A 26,088-nucleotide genomic window follows, 5' to 3' on the forward strand; every position below is an offset into this window, starting at 1 on the left:
CTCATAGCCCTGGTTCTGGGCCTAGGTGGCAGCTGAGTGGTCAGCCTGCCAACATTCCCTTATCAACACCAACAGGTCAAGCTCTCCAGCATTGCCCCAGCTAGCTCACCCACTGCAGCCTGCAGCCTGCAGCAGAGGGGGGGGAGGGGGAGGGGGCGGGGCAGTTCTCCTGCTCTCATGCCCTCAGGGCTGGCTCGCCTGCATCCACACCACCAGGGCCAACTCTACTGTTTTGCCCAGGCAAGATGCAGAATCTGCTCTCCCAAGTGCTGCAGTTGGTGAGATGCAGGGTCAGATCTCATTCCAAACTTGTATTTTGGCTTTCTATTTATGTAAAGAATACCTAATTTTTATAACTATGTCTGAAAGACATGTCAAAGTCCATGGTTTATGGTGGCCACTCTCATTTACTGAAAGAATAAAGTGCAAAAATGTAGGTACATTTTTTTTTTTTGAAAAAAAAGAAGAAAGAAGGAAAATGCCTTACGGGTTTGCCTACATTCTGACCTTGTAGAGACATTTTCTCAATTGAGAGTCCCCCTTCCCAAATGACTCTAGCTGCTGTCAAGGTGACACACAACAGCCAGGACAGACGTGTAATGACAACGAGTCAGGAAGCTGACAAAGAAGAGAAGGAAATTTCACAAGTTCCACCCTAAGCACCTGCTGTAACACAAGATCCTGCCCACTCTGACCATTTAAAACCCCCGAATGCTGGCTAAGATAGCCAGAGTACCCAAACCACAGAGCTATAAGGTAAACATTGTCTCCAAGTCAAGATCCCTTTGTGAGCACCCATGGACACTGTGGCAGAGACAAGGCCCTCCAATTTGTTTTCAGTGTTATGTTAGCTTTTCCCAGATCACTAGTGTGAAGTAAAGCTATTTCAGCAATAGTGTCTGAATATTTGCCAATTTTGACCCATGGTTATATTTTGAGTTTCACTCAAATTTATTTTTTTTTTTATTTTATTTTTTTTATTTTTATTTTTTGGTTTTTCGAGACAGGGCTTCTCTGTGGCTTTGGAGCCTGTCCTGGAACTAGTTCTTGTAGACCAGGCTGGTCTTGAACTCACAGAGATTCGCCTGCCTCTGCCTCCCGAGTGCTGGGATTAAAGGCGTGCACCACCACCGCCCGGCTCACTCAAATTTATTAAACTTTCTCTTTGCCTCTGAGTCTGACGTTTACACTGTTGACAAGCACCTATGTTCTGATAACGGTTGGTTTTGTCAGAATGATGATTTAAGTTCATCTTACTTGTTCAGTTTCTCAAAGTATGCTCTTTGGTCTGTTTTTAGTATCCTAAGGATTGGGGGGCTTCTTTGGTAATGCTGGGACACAGGTTTCCTGTGCAGTTGTAATCACATTCTCAGAAAATGCAAACGCCATGACGTGGAATGATCGAGATGACATGGGCTCATCAAAGAGCTTCCATTGTTCTCAGAAATGTGCCAGTGAAACAATATCCCTGCCATTCCCCAGGAATAATTAGAGACATAATGGAAGTATCACTGCCAACATTCCTTTATGGACACCAAAAGGCCAAGCTTCAATTTCATGTTGTACTACAGAGCTATAGAAATACAAACATCATGGTATTAGAATGTAAACAGACATATTGATCAAAGGAATCAAATTGAAGACCCAGACTTAAGTCCACACACCTATGGACATTTAATCGTTTACAAAAAAAAGCCAGAAATACACACTGCAAAAAAAAAAAAAAAAAAAAAAAAAGACAGACGGCATCTTCTACAAATTGTGCTACTCAAACTGAGTGTCTGAATATAGAACAATGCAAATAGATCTATATTTATCACACTGCGCAAAACTAAGCCTTTGTCATAACACACTGAACGTGATAGAAGAGAGGGTGGAAAATAGTCTTGAACTTGTTGGCACAGGAAAAGAACAGGACGCCACTGGCACAGGCACTCAGAAGAACAATTGATAAATGGGACCTCATGAAACTGAAAAGCTTCTGTATGGCAAAGGACACCATCATTTTAACAAAGCAACAGGGTACAGAACGGGGAAAGATCTTTACCAATTGTACATCCAGTAGAGGGATAACACCTAAAATTTATAAGGAACTGAAAAAACTGGATGTCAAGAAAAGAAATAAAATAATTTAAAAATGAGGAACAGAACTAAACAGAATTCTCAAAAGATGAAACACACATGGCTGAGAAACACTTAAAGCAAAGTTCAATATCCTTTGTTATCAGGGAAATACGTTTCTACTCTACTACTTTGAGATTTTATCTTATACCAAACAGAATGGCAAAGATCAATAAAACAAATGACAGCTCAGCCTATTGAGGATGTGAGGTAAAGGAAATGATCATCTATTGCTACTTGGAGCGCAAACTAGCACAACCACCATGGAAACCAGCGTGGCAGTTCCTCAGAACTCCATCTATCCCAAGATGAAGATATATCCTTCTCGAGCATATACCCAAAGGACTCTACATCTTACTACAGAGACACTTGTTCAACCACGTTCATTGCTGTTCTATTCACAATAGCTAGTAATTGGAAACAGCCTAGATGCTGGCAATAGATGGATGGATAATGGGAATGTGGTACTTTTACATGGTGGAGTGCTATTCAGCTGTTAAACAAAATTATGAAATTCACAGGTAAATTGATGGTGATAGAAAAAAAAATCTTGAGTGAAATAACACAGACCCCAAAAGATAACTTTTAAGCCTTCAATAAACATGCTACAATCTTTATAACCACAGAGGTTAGGTATAGAGCAAAGGACCGGTGAAGAGGGAAGGATCCCCAAAGGAAGGGGAAATAGAATGTATAGTTATAGAGAGACAGGGGGAGACTGGAATGAGACTGTTAAATGAATGAAGAAAGGGAAGTGGAGGTAAGAAGGGAATATGGGAAGGGACAGCTAACACTTAGGACCATTTGAGTGGTCATGTGGAAACCTACTAGTAGAAGCTTCTTAATATACACGCATATGAAAGAAACCTAAATGGAATCTCCAAATAACAGGGCAACAATGCCCCCAACTAAATACCTTTTACCCCCTCCAGGTTCCAGGATGGATTACATCTACTTGAGCTGTTGTCCCAAGGGTCCCCATGGGTTGGTTGCTCTTCACAAAATGATAGTGAAACCCTATGGCTAAAGACAAAACTTACATCTCTCACTGAATCCGGAGAAATCTCGCCAGTGCTTTCCTGCAGCCTTTACCCCTACTGATTAGTGTTCATGGTACTAAAAGGTACTTTATATGCTACCAGAGGAGTGAAAGTTACCACCAACCAGCTACATAACCTGTGATCTACAATAGCAACCTGTCTGCCTAATATACAGGTGTAATGGTGGCATAAAAGGTATGGGAATAACCAAATACTGTCTAATTGTATTTAAGGCCCACTGCATGTGATGGGCATAATGCCTGACACTGCTCAGGTGGCCAGGAACCTGAGACTAGACAGGCTGTGGGCCTAGGGATAGCAGAGTACCATTGTTCAGGGAAGGAACATAGCAATAAAATGACTTCTAACCACATTCTGCTATACCCAAAGATCAGCATCTCACCCAGCCAGCACCATGAATTTGTCTTCAGAGCAGGTGGGAACTAATACGGAGATTCACAAAAGGACAATGGAAGGAGAATGAGAGACTTTGGAACACTCAATCCTAAGTGGGATGTTTTCAACAAATCTTTCCCCTCAGGATCAAGGAAATAGGCACACGATGACTTAGAAAGATTGTTAGCGCCAGAGGAGATGGACAACACCAAGGAGATAGAGCCTTCCAGACGCGACGAGGCTGATGTACATATGAACTCACAGAGCCTGTGGCAGCACTCATAGGGCCTACACACATTCAAGCCAGATAGGGCAGTGGAGCCAAGAAGGGGAAGCGGGCAAGCGCTCCCATCCCTAAGCAAGAAGCTATCTCCAACTGACTACTTGCAAAGAAAAAAATAGTTTTCTCCACTGGAGTCTCACTGGGTGTGGAAACCACACTTGAGGGCAGGTCCCATGCCTAAGAGTGGATGGCCCACACAAATTTAACTCAATGACTTTGTGTGGGTATTTTTGACTTTTTTTTTTTAAATCTTCTTTTTCCTTGCTTCTATATTATGCTTTTCCACTTTGTGTTTCTATGGGTTTTGTCATTATATATGTATTTCTTGTCGTTTTTCTTTGTTTTGTTTTGCTTTTCTTTGTTTGCTTGTTTTGTTTTATTGCTTGTTTATTTTTTTAATTTACCTGTTTGTTTCCTAAAGAGAAAAAAGATGTGCAATTGAATGGGTAGAAAGGTGGGGAAGATTTGTGAGGAGATGAGGGAGGAGAAACTGTGGTCAGACTCTACTGTATAAAAAAAATAGTTAAAATAAGAAAAGCTGGAAGGTGGTGGTGCACGTCTTTAATCCCAGCACTCAGGAGGCAAAGGCGAGGGGGGGGGGATCTCTGCGTTCAAGGCCAGCCTGGTCTACAGAACGAGTTTCAGGATAGCCATGGCTACACAGAGAAACCCTGTCTCAAAAAACCAACAGGAAAAGAGTCATTCTCCAGCCTTGCACTGTAAGAGGTGACGCAGGACTTCATGGGATATATAATCGCAGAAGCACTTGGGAACAGAGTGGGCTCTTGCTGAAGTTTAAGGCTGCTCAAGCTGGAAGTTAATAAACACTAAAGAAATCTGTTGTTTAGAACAACAGGTATTACAACCAAAAATTGGTATATTTTTAAGAAGAGATCACATTTAATACTGGAAAGACTACTTCACAGTTACATAAATTTCATTTTCAAAGCGTTCATCATACTTCATTTAAACATTTCCATTCTCAACTCAGCCTCATTCCTCTAACAGCACGTCATTGTATCCCACAAAACATCGTTTTCTCCTTGACATTTAGTGTCTTCAAATAATATCAAAGAGCCCATTAGCTCTCCTTTCAGTTTCTGCTCAGTCAAGCTGCGCATAATTAACTCCTGTAATCTGCTCTCTGAACGACTCTCCATTTCCTTAATCAGTTTGTGGCACATTTTCTGAAGTTTCTTTCATTACTAGTGATTGTTAAGCCCTATTACTTGGGGCTTTATGGGCACACTACAAGACTATGCACACTGCGTTTGATTAAGTGTTCTGCAGAGTATCTATGGTGGAACCATTTGCAACAACAGGTAAATCTGAGGCATTGCCCACATGACCCGCCGCAAGTAACCAACTGGAATGAAGAGTCGAGATCTCCGGTTTCCCTCCAGGTCCCAAGGAATTTGTGCAACCGCGATTCAGTTAGCCAGCAGGTGTTCTTTGGAAGACTAGTTTTACTTTAATGACTGTTATGTGCGAGGCCACACTGAGGCCAGAAGGTACTGAGGCAAGAGGGGCTTTATGTCTTGGGTTCTTTTTCCTTTGGTAGTCTCCTGATCAGGATCCTCCTTCTTGGCCTGGAGGATTCCTCCAGGTGTTTGTGCTGTGTTTCCTTGGGTTTAGACATGAGAGCCTCAGCTTAGTCAGTCTGCCAGCAGCTTCTTGCTGACCTTGGCTGCCTTAAGACTGCATGTGGGTTCCATGAGAATCCTATTGTTTATTAACACTGTCTTCTGGACCTTCAGGTTCAGACTGTGTTATATGTCAATTTTAGATTCACTACATCTCCTGAGAAAGCTGACTCAGAATTTGAGTCCTCATCCAAGCTACATTGTTGGGTACTCAAACATTGGCAGCACCCTTCGTTTTCCCTATGCACAGATACCTGCTGGTTCCACCCAGCCGAGGGGCTTTTCTGGCATCCATCCTGTGAAGGAACAGTCACGGGCTTCTGAATCATCAGCCTGTCTTTGATCAGCTCTGGGTCTGCTGGCTGGAGTTGGGCTTGGAGATTTCACTGTTTCACTGGGGTCCAGCCAGACCTTTTTGCAACACTGGAGGACACTAAAACCAAGCCTCCACTGAATCCTGAGCCTATTCCTGGCACTTTTAACCAGAAGTAGTTGTGTTATCTCTGCTCAGTAGTTGAGAAGAAATCCTTAAATAGTTTGGGAAATACCAAGGGAGAGCCAAAAACACAGAGAGAAGAGATGGAACTCTCAAGCGGACCTGAGGGTGTGTTTCCTCATTCTTGAAGCTGCTTGGAGAAAACAAACATGGTGCGAGAAAGACATGCAAACATGTCCTTAGGTAAAGTAATCCATCCTTAGATCACAGATTTAAAATTTTGATTAGGTCACCATTTACAAACAGTAGCATGTAGTAGGGGTTCTCAAAGTTGTGGGCAGGAAGAATGAAATGTGATTGGGAAGATGATGTTTGTAGACAGTGAGTTCTAGTGGTGCATGAAGCTACAGTATGCACAGTCATATGATGCTGGAGGTGATAACATCTGGAAAGGGATTTGTTGCACTTGCAAAGCAAGGTTCCCACTGTGCTTTCTCCTGTGCCTGCTGTGATAATCCACGGGCATCCTGAACTAATGCACACAGAAGACTTCTCCCCTCGGCCTGTGTCCTCCTATGGTTTCTGAAGTGGAAAGACTTGTAAAGTTTCCCACAATCTCTAGGGTTTCAAACTGGGAGGATTGCTATGCAACACAGGGTTTCTGCCTTTGAGTTCTACCTTCTCTTGTGGACTCTGTCTCTGGAAGGGGAAACTCAAGTGCTTTCTAGAGGTTGTCTTTGGGGGGAAAGGAGAAAAGGAAGGAACTGGGGATCGACCTGAAACCGCCTGAGGGTCATGGCCTTCTTCACCACGGAGTGTTGACCTCTGACCTGAGCAGACATTCTGAGAATGGGAGGGTACCATAGTGGTTTATCTGGGCAATAATGGGGTATCTCATCTGATTCTCAGACACAGCCAGGATTATTTAGGGGCTTTTACTTGATCACCATAGAAGGTCATGTCACCAATTGATCCTCTCCTGATCCTAGCAAGAAGTATGATCAGAAAAAGAAGTTCTCATCTGACAGAGATGGAGGGCCTGGCTATAAAAGGGAAATTGATATCTTTTCTGGGGTGTGCTGCTAAGTTCTAGGTGAAGGCAGTCCCAGTGGCGCTACAATATGCAGGCATAAACATTGTTTGATTCCTGGTAGGCATCACTTGGCTCTGAGTTGACACAGGACAGTCTCCACAGGGGCATCCTGGGATTGCAGGGCCCTGACTTAAGAATCACCTCGAGTTTTTCCCCTGAACTTAACATGGTTCTGAGATGACCCTGAGGAACTCGGGAAGTTCCTCAATTGTTTGGGGAATGGAGACCATGTTGCCAAACTATGTATTTGGTTCTGATGTCCTTAAAAGTAGTCAAATGAAGACAGACAGTGGCTAGGTGTTAGACCCAAGCAACTCCAGAATGCGAGCTGGAGGCCAGAGCATCAGACCTGCACGGACTATGGTAAAGGTGACCTGAGAGAAAGGTACTCAGCTCTAGAATCTGGAGTCTTCTTATAGAAAGTTCAGTAGGAAGGGGGCAGGGCTTCAGGGCCCAACCCTTGGTTGGCCACACCCTGTGCCTTAGAGCTCAAATCTAGATGATTTATTTTAGCTCCTCCTCCCAACTTCTTAGAATGCAGAAGATGACTGAATAGCCCAGCAAAGCACCCAGGAACTCCTTGAAGTTTTGAAGTCCAACAAGAGAAAGCTGCACTTTGGATCTTTCCATCCATATAACAGTAATTAGGAGTTAGCCAGTTTTACTTTGATCTATATATAGTACCAAGAGCACTCACACATCCCAGCTGAAAATCTCAAATAAACTGTCCTCCTAATGGGAAAAAGAAATGTCTGGAGACACACTAACCAATCTACTTGACACAGGGATTGAGTCCCTCCCTCCACTTAACAACATGCATCAGCTGAGACATATGTAGATTTTGTAAGTTAAACCATATGGGAACATACAGAACACATGCATACCACATGCATGTGCAAATGTAAACATCAGAACACATGCAAAAATATCGTAGTAGAAAATTGGAGGAGAAAATGTAAATATGACTTTTGGTATTTACAGATAGATAAAATAAGTCACAAAGGACCAAAGTGGCCTCACAAAATTGTCTCAATGAGACAATGCTATTGATGGAGTTAGTAGCACCTTTTCCTCTGCTGGTCATGTGACCATACATCTCCAGAAATAACTTGTGTGAAGCAGGGTTACTTCTGCCTATTTCTCAACTACAGAGAAACTGCAGTAGATAGAACAGCTTCCTCGAAACAAAGGAGGTTGCTGACAGAGCAACCAATTATCATCATCCACTGAAAAAGAATGGCAGAATTTCAGTCCAAGAAAGAGGGAAAAGGAATTAGGTCTATATTATTTTATTACAATACTTTCACTGTGTTTGAATATTTGTATTGTTGTTGTTATTCAGTACAATTTAATAGGAAATATGCAAATTTCACCAACAATAACTTTATCTTAAACAAAAGGCAGATTAAAGGATTCGCTTTAGTGTTGTGGAACACACCTTTAATCTTTTGTTTCTTTTCTTTTCTTTTTATTGATATTTATTGTGCTCTACATTTTTCTCTGCTCCCCTCCCTGTCTCTCCCCTCCCCACTTCAACCCTCTCTCAAGGTCCCTATGCTCCCAATTTACTCAGGAGATCTTGTTTTTTTCTACTTCCCATATAGATTAGATCTATGTAAGGCTCTCTCAATGTCCTCATTGTTGTCTTAAGTTCTTTGGGGTTATGATTTGTAGGCTGGTTTTCTTTGCTTTATGTTCAAAAATCACTTATGAGTGAGTACATGTGATAATTGTCTTTCTGTGTCTGGGTTGCCTCACTCAAAATAATGTTTTCTAGCTCCATCCATTTTCCTGCAAAATTCAAGATGTCGTTATTTTTTTCTGCCGTGTAGTTCTCCATTGTGTAAATGTACCACATTTCCTTATCCATTCTTTGGCCAAGGGGCATTTAGGTTGCTTTCAGGTTCTGGCTATGACAAACAATGCTGCTATGAACATAGTTGAGCACATGTCCTTGTAGCACAATTGAGCATCCTTTGGATATATACCCAAAAGTGGTATTACTGGGTCTTGAGGACGGTTGTCTCCTAATTTTCTGAGAAATCACCACACTGACATCCAAAGAGGCTGTACCAGCTTACATTCCCACCAGCAATGCAGAAGTGTTCCCTTTTCCCCACAACCTCTCCAGCATAAGTTGTCATCAGTGTTTTTAATCTTGGCCATTCTTACAGGTATACGATGAAATCTCAGAGTTGTTTGATTTGCATTCCTCTGATGACTAAGGATGTTGAACATTTCCTTAAGTGTCTCTCAGCCATTTTAGCAACGAGACCTTTGCAAGATCAGATCATTGCAAGGTACGTGGGAGAGTCCAAGGACAAGATTAAATAAGTGCTGGGCCCTGACTGTCCACAAGCAATATCTTCCTTACTAAACTTAATTCTTCCTAAACAGAACTTTATTTTTCAACTCATAGTAAATGGGTCTAGAAGGAACTTATCAGAGGATTTTGGTTTTCTTCACACTGGGGGCTGCCGTCTGCCCTCTATAGACATCCTGACCTACAGAGCTTGTCACTGACCACAGTGAACTGTTGTTTCACTACTCTATGGTGTATCTTCCTCTCATAGAGTGGTTGTTCAGAGAGGGTGGTTGTCATCTGACTCAACAGAGTCTCATCACCAATTGCTATCTGGCTCTCATAGGGACTGACACCACTCTTGGCTGTGTTATGGTCTCCATAGTGGGTCAGGTCAGGTCACCAATGTGGTTTGTCATCCGAGCCCCATACTGCAGGGAACTCTCACCTGAACCCTCTCACCTTACGCTGTTTGTCATCTGATTGCAGCTGAAGCTCTAATAAGTCAAGCACAGAAGTAACTGAATTATCCTCAGATGGATACTGTTCCCTACTAGAGGATATCACATAAGCCTGTTCGCGAATGGCAAGCTGTCCTCCACAGCCAGCAACATGATAATCACTGGCTGGTTCTCTTACTCCCATAAATGGATGTATTGTGGATCGCAGGATTCTTGCTAGCAAGCACAGTCTCTTTTGGCTGACTTGACTGCTGACTGTCTCCTTGCTGTCAGGTACTGCCGCCTTCTGGAAATCGGTGAGGGAGGTCTCAGGGGTGTGTGTCAGCTCTGTCAGCTGAGAGCCTTCTTTGGATTTAGTCTGTTAGCAGATGCAACTTGCTTGTTCAAAGCAACACTCTTACTTAATTCTCCAAATTGGAAATCAATGGATTATCTGTGGTGTGCTTTTGAGTTCTTAATAAAGGATGTCCCAGAGTGCTACACTATCCAGATATCATCACTCTGGGATTTCTCGTAAGTTTTACATGGCTCTGAGGTGACATAAGCTGGTTCCCACAGGGAGAGCAGGAGGAGTGTGTGGCTGTGGAGCTGACTCAGGTGGGCTTCCTCCGTGGTTCTCACGTCACCCAGAGAAGTCACCGAGGGACTCTTTAGTTACCGCAGTCATGTTATGAAAGGAGAACATCTTCTTGCTAACCTAAGGTCTCAGCTGTGAGAGCTTTAGTTCCTCGAGTGTAGTCATATACAGGAAACAGAGAGAAGTTAGGTGGTTGCCAGGAGCCAGGAATCTGAGCTGAGGCCAGGGCTTCAGATCTTCAGGAACTGTGAGTAAAGTTGACGTGGAGAAAGCCACCCAGCTCCAGAATCTGAAGTCTATTTTTAGACTCCTGGCTGGGATGTGGGTAGGACTTCAAAGTCTAGCCTGAAGGTCATGGTAGGCCAGAACCTATGTTGGTGTGGACAGTCACACCCAGAGTCCCCAGATAAGCTTCTTCTCCCGGGCACTTAGAATTAAGTGGGTGACTGAATCATTTGGCAAAAGAGCAAAGATTCCTTGAAGCCATTTCTGTAAGTCCCAGCAACCGGAAACTGCACTTTGACTCACTCCACCCCTACCATCACTGTAGCTGGGGCGCTTTACTGCTGGATTTCTTCTTTGCTGAGGTAGGGACACTGAACATCTCTGGGCCAGTGGAATTATCAGATCTACACCTAAGCCAAAGGATTTTTCTCTTAGGAGTTGAGTCACTGTGTAAACACCCAGAATGTGATTTCTAAATTTAACCAGCTCCGGCGCCATACAGACTCCAGCTTCTCAGGAGCTGAAATTTAATCAAAATTACTTCTGGTATAAAATATTGAAAATTCTTTTGGGTCACTTTAGCATTGACAGTCGATTTTTTTATTTGTTTGTTGATCTGATTTTTGATACAGGGACTCCATCTTTAGGCCTGGCTCAAAGCAAATTCTGGATGTTCCTGCTTCAGCCTAGGATTACACAGGAGAGTCACCAAGTACTGTATTTTGTTTACTTATTTACGTTGTTATTTGTTTTATTATATTTGAACAAAAGACCTTGTTATGTTCCCCAGGTTGGTAAAAACTCCTGGACTCAAGCAACCCTCCTCCACAGCCTCCCTTTGCCTAGGGCTCCTTTCACTCCAGCTGAGAATGCCCGGAGTTTTGAAGTGGTCACCCTCTGTGGCACAAACAACCTTCCTGGCTTTCTACCTCTGCCTTCTGATGCCCCCAGTGTTCCTCCCACATACCACTATTCTGAGAAGACAGTGGCATTTTTGGAAACCCAGGCTGCCTGCCCAAGACTGTTTTGCCACACCAGGACTGAATATCCTTGACTATATATGTAACAAAAGTAACGCAGCTCCAAGTCTATGCCAGGTGCCCATAGTCTGTGTCTATAAACACAAGGACCAGTTTGAAAATACCCAACACCACAGTATCAAGCTTTTAAAAGTCCTCTACTGTTTAAAGAAACAGCATGTCTCAACTTTGAAACTTACTTGAGGTAAAACAATCTGGAAAAGCTTTTCTTGCACATGACACATGGGTAGCCCCACCCCCTGCGGGGTTTCTATTCTGTGTGCTAAGCATATCCGAGCAGGAGCGTTTATTTCTACAGCTACCCCAGTTCAGCTACCCCAGTGTGTGTCTCATATGAACTCTGGTGTAGGAAGACTTTGTGGAACATCTCCCTCAATCCGAGCATATACAGACGTAGGACTTCAAACTGCCAAGAATGTGGAGAAAATGAGGATCCTCCTAGACATGAGGTTTGGTTCCTAAAGGGAAGCAGCTGAGGATCCAGATCTTCTACCTCATGTGTTCCCGAGGCTCCTCATTTTCTTCACATTCTCCGTTGGCCCAAGACAACCACCAGAAAGTATTTCAGGTTCTGTAGGGACAGCTTCAAGACAGATCAGACCGCAAGACCCAGAGCCACATCATGGAGAAGATTCCTGAATTACATTTATAAGGTAGCAACAAAACTAATCATATGGTTAGGGGTCACCACAACATGAGGAACTGGAATAAAGGGTCACAGCATTAGGAAGGTGAAGGACCACATACAAGTTGCGTCACTAATTGTAACCTTCTTCCTGTACCCACAAGAAGTGTGGGCAGAGGAGAGGATGTGACCTGACTGGGATGGAGGGACTGGCTAGAAAAGGGAGCTGCCACCTGACCCTCATCAGGGAAATGCTCACCCCTCCGGTTGCCATCAGTCTAAGTTGAGGGTCTGGTCCCCAGTAACAGGCATCTCTTGATAGTCTGGTCAAACACAGAAGTAACTAGATGGTGTTCATCCCAGGGCTGGTGACCACTGAACGATCTCACATGATCCCGTTCAGGAGCTGTCAGTTGCCTTCCAGAGAGAGCATCTTGATTATCACCAGGGCTGCTCCTCTGTCTTCCACACACAGCTGTACTGTGGATCACAAGAGTCTCCTTCCCACTCAGGGTCTTCACCTGGCTGCCTTCTTTGTGGACCCTTTCCTGACTGTCGGGGACTGCTCTCTCCTGGGGATCAGAGAGGGAGGTCTCCTGGCTATTGAGCTCTATCAGCTGAGAGCCTCCTAGGGATTTAGTCTGGTCAGCAGATACAACTTGCTGGTTCAAAGTAACACCCTCACAGGGCTTTCTAAAATGAAAATGGAATTTTTCTGGGGGTGGCTTTGAGTTCTGAAGGCTCTCATAGGGATGCTACAATGTCCAGATGTCATCACTGTTTGATTTCTGGTAGGCATCACATGTTTGAGTTGACACGAACTGGCTGCTCCCCACAGGGGCAGTGAGAGGAGTGCGTGACTGTGGATCTGACACAGGTGGGCTTTCTCCGTGGTTCTCATGTGACCCAGAGAAGACATGGAGAGAGCTCTTCAGTTAGGGCAATTGTGTTAGGGAAAGACAAGACCTTCTTGCTCACCTAAGGTCTCAGCTGTGAGAGCTTTAGTACCCCCAAACTAGCCATATACAGGCCACAGAAGATAGATGATTGACAGAAGCCAGTCAGAATGTGAGCCTAGGCCAGGGCTTCAGACCTTTAGGGGTTGTAAGGTTGACTGAGCAACACCTTCTCAGCTCCAGAGTAGGAGTCGATTTTCATGCACTTTGACTGGGAAGTGGGTGGAGATTCAGAGACTAGGCAATGATAGGCCATGACCTTTGTGGGTCTGAGACCCACACCTAGAGAACCCACTGAAGTCTCACCCAGGTATTAGAATTCAATGGGTCACTGACTCATCTAGCCAGGGGCAAGGAATTCCTTGAACACATTTACAGAGGTCTCAGCAGGATGAAACTGCACTTTGAATCATGCCATTCACAACAACACTTTATTTGGGAAGATTTGTTGATCTTTTCTTTGGTGAGATAGGGACACTGAACATCAATGGACCAATGGAGTTAGATCCAGATAGTAAGCCAAAGGATTTTACTTTTAGGAGTTGAGTCCCTGTGTAAACATCCCAAATGTGATTTCTAGATCTAATCAACCCCGAAGCCATACAGACTCCAGCTCCTTGGCAGCTATAATTTATTCAAAATTACATCTGGTTAACTTAACATTTATATTAGAATTTATATGTTGGTCTGATTTTTTTGATGCAATGATTGCCTCTTACTCCAATCTGAGTGCAAACTGTAGACTCTCCTGCTTCAGCCTAGGGTTAAAATAGAGACACAGGGTATTCTGCTTTACTTATTTACTTATTATTTATGTGGATGTTTGTTTTGTTTTCAGACAAAGAAACTTGTCATGTTCCCCAGGTTGGAAAAAACTCCTGGACTCAAGCAGTCCTCCTCCACGGCCTCTCTCGTGCCTAGCTCTACTTTCCTTCCAGCTGAGAATGCCCGGAGTTTTGAAGCAGTCACCTCTGTGGCACAACCTTCTGGGCTTTCTATCTTTGCCTCCTGATGCCCCAGTGTTCGTCCTATATTCTGAGCAGATAGTGGCAGTTTTTGGAACCCCGACTGCTGCCCAAGACTGCTTTGCCACACCAGGATGGAATCTTTGACTTACATATGTACCTCTGACACAAATAAGGCAGCCTCGAGTCTATGCCAGGTGCCCATAGTCTGTGCCTATCAACACCACCAGGGCCAGTTTGAAAATACCGAGCCCCACAGTGCCGAGCTTTTAAAAGTCCTGTACTGTTTAAAGAGGCCTCGGTGACCATTGCTTCCTGTATGTTTTCACCAACACCACTTCAACCCTTCCCTCTGGGGTCCGACACTGTGGTAGGCCTTGGTACCCTCGCATTGTGGAGCCCATTCCCTGCTTCCAAGGGGTCCAGGACTCTCAGGACCAGGTGGTTAAGTGCCTGTGGTGGGCTGTCCACACAATGCCTGGCTCCGCTTCAATCTCTAGGTATCTAGTCACATGAACTCAGATGATGACCATGGGCTTTTGGTGGACTTTGGATTTCTGTATTCCATGCTTTCTTTAAAATATACTTAACATTCAACTTGTATAAAATGTCTTTGTCATGGACTTTTGTAAATCATGAATGCAAGATTCACAGTTCAAGAAAGAATTTTAACTATCTAGGACCAGTGAAAGGAAATGACAGCAGGGGATCATGTGGATTTCTGAGGTGCCTACCTCATGCATGCTCTGAGTGCTCGTGTATACACAGCAATGGTCTCTTTACTGCCTCCTAACTCAGCTGCTCTTTGATATTTTATGTTTCTGCTGAAATTTGGATCTGTTCACCTTTTTTCCAGTTAGGCAAAGTTTTAGACTGTCCTGCTCAATTAATCTTAGAATGGCCCACACTCTGGGCCACCTGCCAAAGGGCTGTGTCATACTCTGTCCTTCTCCCAGCAGCATTGCTACAGTCAGGAACCCCGCCCCTTACCTAGCAGCTGTCACATCTGCCTCATGCACACACAAAACCTACCCTCCTGTAGCTATAAACTGCAGAGTAACAAGAGCCCTCAGGTGTACTCACTCAAAATCCCAGCTGACCTTTGCTGCAGGGGGAGAAAACCATGTGTGAACCTTTTACCATTCTGGTTGAACGACACCCCCATCAGCTTTCCCATGATCAAGAACCCAACCCCTTATCTAGCAGCTGTCAGATCTGCCTCCTGCACCCACAAAATCTACTCTCCTCTACTTAGAAACAGAAACCCTGTTTTGAATAAACCAATGGTTAAAAAGATTCACTTACACAAAATAATTGATCCTTACCTTTTATGGTAGTGATTTCATATTAGTGATTTTTATTAGAATTGCATTTAAAAGCAACAGTTGCATCTAGTGGGGGCTCTCAAAGTTGTGGGCAGAAGAAAAACGTTAATTAGGGAAGATATTGTTTACGGGCAGTCAGGTTACAGGATGATGATTAGGAAAGAAATCTCAAAGCTTGCTTGAGGAGTCCAATCTGGAATACATCCAGGCACAGGAGATGCACTGGTAGGAATCTACCCAGTGCGGGTTCCCCTGTGTCTGCTGACAGAATCTGAGGGGGAGAATTTCCATGGGCATCAAGGAACATGGTGCACATAAAACTTCTCCCCAATGGGTATCTTCATATGGTCTCTGAGGTGTAAAGGCTTGATGTAAGGTTTCCCATAATCTTGGTAGGTACAGAGGTAGGGCCTCAACTCCGAGGCTTCTTCTGGGACACAGGGCTCTGGTCCTCTGGGTCTGACTTCTTTGGGGGACGCACTCTCTGGACCGCCGGGGAATCTGAAACACTTTCTGGAGGTTGTCTTGATGCCGAGGGAGAATGGGAAGGAACTGAGGATCCACCTGAAGCCACCTGAGTTTCATGGCTGCCTTCCCCACTGGGTGCTGAACTCTCAGAGATGCCAATATTCTGAAGTTGGGAGACTATCTGCTGGCCATAGTTTTCCTGGGCTCTCTGGGGTTTTCTCGAGGGATGCGCCATTACAGCCCTTTTTCCTACGGGGACTTTCTTCTGAGCACCTTTGCTTCTAGATGGAAATGAGAATATCTGAGGACCATGGGTACCCATGACACCTGCTGGAATTGTGTACGTAGTCCCACGATAAGGATCCTCAAAGACAAGCCCCTCGAGACAAGGATCTGGGACACAAATGAGAACTGGGCCCTCAGGATTAGGTACAAAGTCTTCACTAGTTCTGGCTGCACTCTGACTGGAGTCGGAGGCCTGGGCCCCAGTGACAGGTGTCTCTTGGTCCTCCTCCTTGATGGGCTGGTCTGCAGACGCACCTGCCTGTTGAAAAGCAACAGTCTCACTTGTCTCTCCAGGTTGGAAATCGCTGTCTTTTCCAGGATTTGCCCTTGAGCTTAGTGGCGAAGATTGAGATGTCATTGCTGGTTCATGATGGGTAGGCACCGCTTGGCTCTGACCTGTGCTACAGGATTCAGAGGTCACCGCTGTTTCATCACAGGTGGGAACCACTTGTCTCTGAGCTGACACAAGCTGGCTGGTCTCCACAGGAGAAGTCTGAGGGGTGCACAGTCCTGGTTCAGGATCTCCTGGAGTTTCTCTCTGGTTCATAGATGGCTCAGGGATGACCTGCTGGGGCTCCTCGGTTTCCGCAACTCTTTCGGAATCTGAGGACATCTTGAGGAACTGGGTTTTCACTTCTGAGAGCGTAAACTTCTGAGAGCGTAAGTCGTGAGGAGTCGTCCACTATGAAGACAGACAGAGGCTAGATGCTAGACCCAAGCAGCTCCAGAATGTGAGCTGGAGGCCAGAGCGTCAGACCTGCACGGACTGTGATGAAGGTGGTCAGGGAGAAAGGTACTCAGCTCTAGAATCTGGAGTCTTCTTATAGAAAGCTCAGTAGGAAGTGGGCAGGGCTTGAGAGTTCTGCCCTTTGTTGGCCACGCCCTCTGACAACGAACTCCAATCTAGAGGGTTTGATTAAGCTCCTTTCTAAAGGTTTTACAATACATAAGATGATTAAATGACCCAGCAGAGGATCCATGAAGTTCAACAGCAAAAAGCTGCACTTTGGATCTTTCCATCCATATCACAGTAGTAAGGAGTTAGCGAGTTTTACTTTGCTCTTCCTAGAGAGTTGCAGGTATAGAAATGGAACATGGTTGGGCCAAAGGAATTAGCTACAGACCGAGGGTTAAGTCAATCAATTTTGCTCTCAGGAACTGAGTCCCTGTGTGAACACCCAGGATGTGAATTTCTGTATCTCATAGGTTGGTGGGCAATGCAAAGTCCATCTCCTTGACATTTATTAATCTGCCGTTTGGATCTGGGATATTTATTTAAGCTCCTCCCACAGACACATGGAAAGCAGAGGTTGTTTAAGTCACTTGGCCAAGGATGCAGGGCTTCTATGTTGGGATTTCCCGAAAACCCACTGTGAGGAGAAACTGGACTTTCCATTCCTACCCCAGTCTCAGTGCAGGGTTTACGGTGCCTGACCTGCACCTGAGAGTTGAGGCAGAAACTGCAGACAGCTGGTCCTGCAGAGACAGTTCCAGCTGCAGATTTTATTCCTAAGAGCTTAGCTCAGACTTTAATGTAAAGACAGAACACGTGTCACTATGTCTACTGACCAGCTGAACTATGCAGAGTCCTTGCCCTTGACAGTTGCATATTTAAACAAATTCCTTATAGTATGAAAAACTGAGAATCAATGATCACTTTAGCACTGGTAACAATTTTTTTTGTTGTTGTTTTATCTGGTTTTTTGTTTTGGTTTTGTTTTTGTTTTTTTTGGTACAGGGTCTACTTCTTTGGGTCAGGTTCACCTACAATTCTCAAACATCTTGTATAAGCCTAGTTTATAGATGAGCCTTACTGAAACTGTTTTGTATTTTGGGTTTAAAATGGTGTAGATAAGTGGGGTCTCATTGCATCAAACAGGCTGACCGCAGCCGCTGATTTCAAGCCTATCCTTACCCTTCAGCCTCATCGTGTTTAGAAATACTCTCATGGTTAAAGACAATGGCATGTGTTGGGAGTCACAGGAGCCAAGGGGTTCAGGCTTTGGACTGGAGAATGGCTGCTGTTTTCACCATATTTAACCCAGAATACTTTGCATCCCTTCTTCCCCCGCCTCCTGATTGCCTACAGTATTGCAGCCATGAATGATTATTCCAAGCCCATAACGGCAGGTTTTGATGTCTTCTTTTCCCTCCTCCAGGACGGTCTGACCCCGTCAAGGGCTGACTCCCTTAGAAACACATGCGTGTCATCAGACAGTTCCAAGGTATGCCAGGTGCTTAGTCTCTGTTCATCACCCCATAGAGTCTGTTGGCATAAAATACCAGTACTGCCCAATGACACGTGTTTGTCCGCTGGTCCCTAATATTCACACCAACATGCCCCTCAGCTTTCCTCTGGGGAAGTGACACTGTGCTAGCCCTTTGGTGACCTGGCCCTGTGCAAACCCTTTCCCTCTGTCTGTGAGAGTTCAGAGGCCCCAAACGGTTAAGCTAAGTGCCTGAGATGTTGTAGGTATACTCCATGGCTTCCCCTTAATATCATGCTGTCCCTGCAAAGAGTCAGAAAATAATCGTGAAAAGTTTATGGAATTTTGGGTTCCTGTATTCCAAACTCTCTTTGGGAAAAAAAATAGCGATATGAATTAAACAAAAGTACTTAATCTTGAAATATTCACACCTATACTATGTTTTAAATTGAAAATTTTGAACATTAAACATATTTATAGAGTCAAGAGTAAAGACTCCTATGAATATAATTTCCCTGTCTCCAAAAATGTATTTTGCCGGCTATAGTACCCCACTTCTTTAATCCCAGAGTTTAGGAGGCAGCAGCAGGCAGATCTCTGTCAGTTCAAAGCGAGTCTGGTCTACAGTGCCAATTCAAGGACAGAACAACAACAAAAAAAAAAACGAGAGCGGCAAATACTTGAAATACTATGGAACAGCAAAAGTGAAGTGCAAGATGGTAGCACTTTTGAGTTCTGGTCTACGAGGAATCCTGCAGACTGAGGCTCTGCCTATCTCCTTCCATGGAAAGCTTATGCTTTCCCCCCCTCTTTCTTCTTCATCACTATTTAATGTAAATTTGTGATGCTATTTACCCTTTTGCTAGATTCCATATCCTTAGCTTGGCCTAAGTTGAGGCATAATTTAGACTTTCCCATCAACTAGCATTGATAATAGATTTTTTTTCATTTGTTGATTGATCTGATTTTTCATACAAGGACTCCTTTAGGCCAGACTTAAAGAAAAATCTAGATGTTCCTGCTTTAACCTAGGATTACAGTGGAGAGTCACCAGTGGTACATTTTGCTAATCAGTTTCTTCATTTTTTTATTCATTTATTTATTTGCTTACTTATTTGTATTTTTGTTTATTTGTTATATCTTGGACCAAGACCCTATGTTCCGCACACTGGTAAAAACTCCTGGACTCAAGCAGCCCTCCTCCACAGCCTCCCTTTGCCTCGTGTTACTTTCCTTCCAGCTGGGAGTGCCTGGAGTTTTGAAGCCCTCAGCCTCTGCAGCACAAACAACCTTCCTGGCTTCCTCCCTCTGCCTCCTGATGCCTCCAGTGTTTCTCCCACATACCACTATTCTGAGCAGATAGTGACACTTTTTGAAACCCAAATCCCCCTTGCAAGACTGCTTTGCTACACCAGGATTGAATCTCTTTGATTGACATATGTAACCGCTGATACAGTTAAAGGCAGCTCCAAGTCTATGCCAGGTGCCCATAGTCTGTGCCTATCAACACCACCAGGGCCAGTTTGAAAATACCGAGCCCCACAGTGCCGAACTTTTAAAAGTCCTGTACTGTTTAAAGAGGCCTCGGTGACCATTGCTTCCTGTATGTTTTCACCAACACCACTTCAACCCTTCCCTCTGGGGTCCGACACTGTGGTAGGCCTTGGTACCCTCGCATTGTGGAGCCCATTCCCTGCTTCCAAGGGGTCCAGGACTCTCAGGACCAGGTGGTTAAGTGCCTGTGATGGGCTGTCCACACAATGCCTGGCCCCGCTTCAATCTCTAGGTATCTAGTCACATGAACTCAGATGATGACCATGGGCTTTTGGTGGACTTTGGATTTCTGTATTCCATGCTTTCTTTAAAATATACTTAACATTCAATTTGTATAAAATGCCTTCGTCATGAACTTTTGATAACTTTACTGGGTTTAAATGGATTTTATTAGTATAAAATATATTTATAAGATCAAGGGTAAGGAATAAATCCTAAATTATATGAATGCAAGATTCACAGTTCAAGAAAGTATTTTAACTATTTAGGACCAGTGAAAGGAAATGACAGCAGGGGGGTCATATGGATTTCTGAGGTGTCTACCTCATGCATGCTCTGAGTGCTCGTGTATACACAGCAATGGTCTCTATTTACTGCCTCCTAACTCAGCTGCTCTTTGATATTTTATGTTTCTGCTGAAATTTGGATCTGTTCACCTTTTTTCCAGTTAGGCAAAGTTTTAGACTGTCCTGCTCAATTAATCTTAGAATGGCCCACACTCTGGGCCACCTGCCAAAGGGCTGTGTCATACTCTGTCCTTCTCCCAGCAGCATTGCTACAGTCAGGAACCCCGCCCCTTACCTAGCAGCTGTCACATCTGCCTCAGGCACACACAAAACCTACCCTCCTGTAGCTATAAACTGCATAGAGTAACAAGAGCCCTCAGGTGTACTCACTCAAAATCCCAGCTGACCTTTGCTGCAGAGGGAGAAAACCACGTGTGGACCTTTTAGCATTCTGGTTCAGTGACTAAACACTCACCAAACCTTGGAGACTGACAGGAACGGCCTTGAACAGGATTAGGCAGAAGAGGAGACAAATGCTCAGGTCTTCTGCACTCACAAGAAACAAATCACAGAAAGTTACAAGGGAAAAGAAACAATGTGTCTCCTCTTTGAAGGTCATAATTTTATCTGATAAATTGGCTGTCAACATACGGAATAGTCAAAGGATCAACCAATTTGGGAATGTGGAGATTCACTGATTATACCAACACTTGCGCACACACTGGCACAGAAACTCACACATAAATGGAAATATAAAAATGCACTTAGAGATTAGCAAGCCGAGGTGATGGTTATAACACAATGTACATGTAACATTTTGCTATTACAAAGGGATGAGGAAAGTTGCCATAGGAAGAAAGCAAAGGTCCGCTGAAAGTACTGATTTCAAAATAAATTTGTGGAGTCGGGGCACTCGTGAGCATCCCCCTCCAGGAACGAGCATTGGGGAGCTGGGTTTCCTCTGCTTGTGTTTCAACCACAGACACACGGCAATAAATACAATTGGTTCCTGGCTCATGAGAAGTTGACTGCCAGAACGAGCAAATAGTATCCTAAACCTAAAATAGCTGATAAAGTCCCACGCATAGTGTTTGCAGAAATATTGAGACTTTTTCACTGTGGTACAATAAATACTTGCGACAATAGCTTAATATTAGTATTTTGGAAGTTCCTTAGTGGACACACTAATAATAATAACTCAAAGAAAACTTTGGTTATCTATATCTAAATAAAGGGAAATTTATTTATAAGATTCACATGGACAAAATAATTAATCCTTAGCACATATGTTAATTGCTTCATATTTTCAATTTTATTAGTTTAGCATTTATTTAAAAACAATAGCATGTAGTAGGGGTTCTCAGAATTGCTGGTAAGAAGAAATATAATTGTACTAGCAAAGGTATTGTTTGGCCAGTCAGTTTCCGGTCAGGATAAAGTTGAAAAGTGTTGTCTTGAATGCATCCTGAGGTCATCCAATCTAGTAAAGCCTTGGTTGCAGTAGCTGCAGCGGTAGGGTTTCTCCTCCATGTGCTCCCTCCTATGGCTGAGGAGATTATCTAAACAGGGAAATTTTAAGCCACACTGTGGGTGGTCACATGCATAGGGCAGCTCCCCAGTGTGTGTTCTCCTGTGGTCTCCGAGGAGAGAAGACATTGGGAAAGATTTCTCACCATCATCGTATCGACAGAAATAGGGCTTCCAATTGTGAGTCTTCTTCTGGGAATCATGACTCTTGGTCTCAACAAATGAATTGTCTTGGCGAAGCTGTCCCTGGACATAAGCAGAAACTGAAGCACTTTCTGGAGGTGGTCTTGGGGCCAAAGGACCACCTGAATAAAGTGAAGGATACCCTATACTAAAGAAAGTCTCCTGACGACGGTGGCATTCTTCAACACTGGGTGCTGTCCCCTGACCTGTGGAGACATTCTGACCATGGGAGGGTACCAGTTGGCCATAGTGGTTTATCTGGGTGCTACTGAGGTCCCTCGTCTGCTGTTTATAGAAAGCCTTGTATCCTCTAATCGATACCAAGTGATCCCGAAAGAGGTCTATGTCACGACTTAGAACCATCTTCTCATACTGACAAGAAGTATGAAAAGAAAAAGAAGATATCAGTTCACTGGGATGGAGGGCCTGGCTATAAGAGGGAGCTGCCATCTTACCCTCATAAGGAAATGGCTCACCCACTCTGGTTGCAATCTGACTGCACTTGAAGGTCTTTTCCCCAGTGACAGGCATCTGTTGGTCCTTCTTCTTGACGGTCAGGTCCAACAAAGAAGGAACTTCATGATCCTCATCCCAGGTCTGTTCAGCACTGAAGGACCTCACATGCCCCCCTTCAAGAGGTACCAGCTGCCCCTCAGAGTGAGTACCTTGACTATCACCAGGGCTGTTCCTCTGACTTCCACACAGGGCTGTAGGTTGGAACACAAAAGTCTCCTTTCCAAATGGGACCTTCACATAGCGGCATTCTTTGTAGACTGTCTCCTCGCTGTCAGAGACTGCTCTCTCCTGGGAATCAGTGAGTGATGTCTCCTGGTCTTTGAGCTTCATCAGCTGAGAACTTGCTGGGGATTTAGTTTGGTCAGCAGACATGTCTTTCTGGCTAAAAGCAAAATTCCCACTTGGCTCTCCCATGGTCCTAAGTGGATACCCAGTAGCCATCCCATATCTCAGAATTGACTCAAGCACGCTCATCGTCACAGGAGCAGACTGAGAAGTGGAGGGCCCTGGCTCAGAATCACCTGGAGTTTCTCGCTGGTCCTGACATGGTTCGGAGATGACATGCTGGGGCTCTTCAGTTTGCTCAGCTGTTCCAGAATCAGAGAACATGTTGATGAACTAGCTTTTCAGTTCTTAGAGCTAGAGTCCTTAGAAGCAGTCAAATATGAAGACAGACAGAGGCTAGGCACTAGACCCAAGCAGCTCCAGAATGTGAGCTGGAGGCCAGGGCATCAGACCTGCACAGGCTATGATGGAGGTGGCTAGGGAGAAAGGTCAGCACCACAGTCTGGTGTCTTCTTTTAGAAAGCTCAGTAGAAAGTGGGCACGGCTTCAGGGTCCAGCCCCTTATTGTCCACGCCCTGTGCCTTGGAGCTCAAATCTAGAGGACTTGCTTAAGCTCCTCCCCCCAAATTCTGAGACTGCAGAAAGTGACTTAATTACCCATCAACAGACCCAGGAATTTCCTGAAGTCATGAAGTTCAACAAGAGAAAGCTGCACTTTGGATCTTTCCATCCATATGACAGTAGTAAGGAGTTAGCCAGTTTTACTTTGCTCTTCCTAGAAAGTTGCAGGTATAGAAACGGAACATGGTTGGACCAAAGGAATTAGCTACAGATCGGGGGTTAAGTCAATCAATTTTGCTCTCAAGAGCTGAGTCCCTATGTGAACACCCAGGAAGTGAATTTATGTATCACACGGGTTGGTGGGCAATGCAGAGTCCATCTCCTTGACAACACTGATTAATTTGCCTTTTGGATAGAGCCTAGTATCTGGAATATTTACTTAAGCTCCTCCCACAGACACATGGAAAGCAGAGGGTGTTTAAGTCACCTGGCCAAGGATGCTGGACTTTTCTTTGTTGGGATTTCCTGAAAAGCCACTGTGAGGAGAAACTGGACTTTCCATTCCTACCCCAGTCTCAGTGCAGGGTTTACGGTGCCTGACCTGCACCTGAGAGTGGAGGAGGCAGAAACTGCAGACAGCTGGCCCTGCAGAGACAGCTACAGGTGAAGATATTATTCCTAAATTTGCTCTCTGAGATCTGCTGTAAACCCCAAACACCCGGGATTTTAGTTCTACTGAACAGTTGTGCTATAAAGATTTCATGTCCTTGGCAGTTGTATATTTAAACAAATTCCTTATAGTATGAAAAACTGAGGATTCAGTGATTCTTTAGCACCAGTAACAGGTTTGTTGTTGTTGGTTGACGTGGTTTTTGATACATGGTCTCCTTCTTTAGGTTATGCTCACCTCTCATTTTAGACCCTCTTGCCTAAGCCCAGGATTGTAGGTGGGACTTATTGAGCCTGGAGTTTTATTCTTTTTTTTATTCTTGTTTTTATTTGTAATTGAAAATTGTGTTTATATATGGGATCTCATTTTGTTGCAAAGCTGGACACAACAGCTTAGCTCCAGCCAATCCTTGACCTTATGCTTCCTATGTTTTAGACATACTATCATGGTTAATGACAATGGCATATGCTGGGAGTCACAGTAGCCAAGGGGTTCAGGCTTTGGACTGGGGAATGGCTGCTGTTTTCACCATATTTAACCCAGAATACTTTGCATCCCTTCTTCCCCCGCCTCCTGATTGCCTACAGTATTGCAGCCATGAATGATTATTCCAAGCCCATAGGGGCAGGTTTTGATGTCTTCTTTTCTCTCCTCCAAGACGGTCTGACCCTGTCAAGGGCTGACTCCCTTAGAAACACATGTGTGTCATCAGACAGTTCGAAGGTATGCCAGGGGCTCACTGTCTCTGTTCATCACCCCTACAGAGCCAGAGGGCATAAAATATCCATACTGTCCAATGATGCACGTTTGTCCACTGGTCCCTAAATGTTTCCTCCCGCATCATTCTCAGCCTTTGCCTTTCCTCTGGGAAACTGACACTGTGCCCTTTGCAGACCAGGCCCTGTACAAACCCTTTCCCCTTGCCCATGAGAGTTCAGAGGACCCCAGGTCCAAGTTGTTCTGCTAAGTGCCTGAGATGTGGTTTAGGCAAACTCCATTGCTTCCCCTTAGTCTCCATGCTCTCCAGTCAAAGTGTCAGAAAAATAATTGCAAGAAATTTATGGGCTTTGGGCTCCTCTTTTCCCATCTTCCATTATGGACAACATAGCATATATGAATTGAACTTCCTCTTGAAATTTTCAAACCTATACCATATTTTAAATTGAGCTTTTTGTCACTAAATGTATTGATAGAGTTAAGAGTAAAGAATAACTCCTATATTCCTATGAATACAACTCTCCTGCTCTCCAAAAATATTTTCATATCTGAGAAACTGTAAAATGACAACATGGCCATGTTGTGGCACTTTAGTTCCTCCCTTCTATAAAGGGGTCTTTCAGATGAACGGCTCTAGTTATATGTTTCCAAGGCAACTGTTTTTTGTATCTTTCCTATTAATTTCATCATCAATATTAGATGTAAATTTTTCCTATGCAAATGTGAATCTGCTCACTTTTTCCCTAGAATTCATATCCATATTACTCACAGTTGAGGCATAATTTAGATTTTTTCACTCAATCTGAAAGTAGAATACTCAGCAGTATATAGCTATTTTCATAGGAATTATTGGCACATTTTTTTTTTTTTGCCTCACTTACACCTTCCTACCAACCCCAGATCCCTACTCTCTCCATCCCTTCTTCTCTATCCTCCTGGACGCCAGCAAGTCTACTTTCCCTTGCAGTTTAATAAATGTCTCCTCCACTCTCAGACCCTTCCCCATGTGTAGTTACAGACTGTGTATATCACCAAGAGCACTCTCACATCCCAGCTGAAAATCTCAAACAAAACTGTCCTCCAAATGGGGAAAAGAAATGTCTGGAGACACACTAACCAAT

The 26,088-nt window shown here is 44.1% G+C and overlaps 1 protein-coding gene and 1 pseudogene across 2 annotated transcripts in view; both read right to left on the reverse strand.

The window, feature by feature from the left end:
* The window catches only part of Pde4b (phosphodiesterase 4B), a 533,851-nt gene that overhangs the window by 278,312 nt on the left and 229,451 nt on the right, over positions 1-26,088 (reverse strand). The gene's annotated exons all lie outside the window — the stretch shown is intronic.
* Positions 15,524-17,017, reverse strand: LOC130884433 (uncharacterized; annotated as a pseudogene).

Source organism: Chionomys nivalis, chromosome 11 (assembly GCF_950005125.1).
Source record: "Chionomys nivalis chromosome 11, mChiNiv1.1, whole genome shotgun sequence".
Classification (NCBI taxonomy): Eukaryota; Metazoa; Chordata; class Mammalia; order Rodentia; family Cricetidae; genus Chionomys; species Chionomys nivalis.